Genomic DNA, 296 nt, shown 5'->3' on the forward strand with positions numbered 1-296 from the left:
CCCGTGCCTCTTGGAGCCTGTCAGTTGTTTTCTTCCAAGCGCCCAGTGCCTTCTTTGGGAGGGGGCCCTCGCACATGAGCAGGTGAGTCACTCCAGAGCTCTGACCCGGGTCCTGATTTTCACAGTGGAGATGACCTCCATCCTGCTCACTTCATCGCATGGGCACAACCAGAGCCAAGTGGCTTGGAAAACAAATGCAATTCACATGCCTCTACCCAGCCCTGCTGGCGAGCGCCCCCTGGTGGCCGCGCCAGAGCTGACAGCGGCATCACACTTCACAGCTGAGAAGTCCTGGC

Source organism: Myotis davidii, unplaced genomic scaffold, assembly GCF_000327345.1.
Source record: "Myotis davidii unplaced genomic scaffold, ASM32734v1 scaffold428, whole genome shotgun sequence".
Lineage (NCBI taxonomy): Eukaryota > Metazoa > Chordata > Mammalia > Chiroptera > Vespertilionidae > Myotis > Myotis davidii.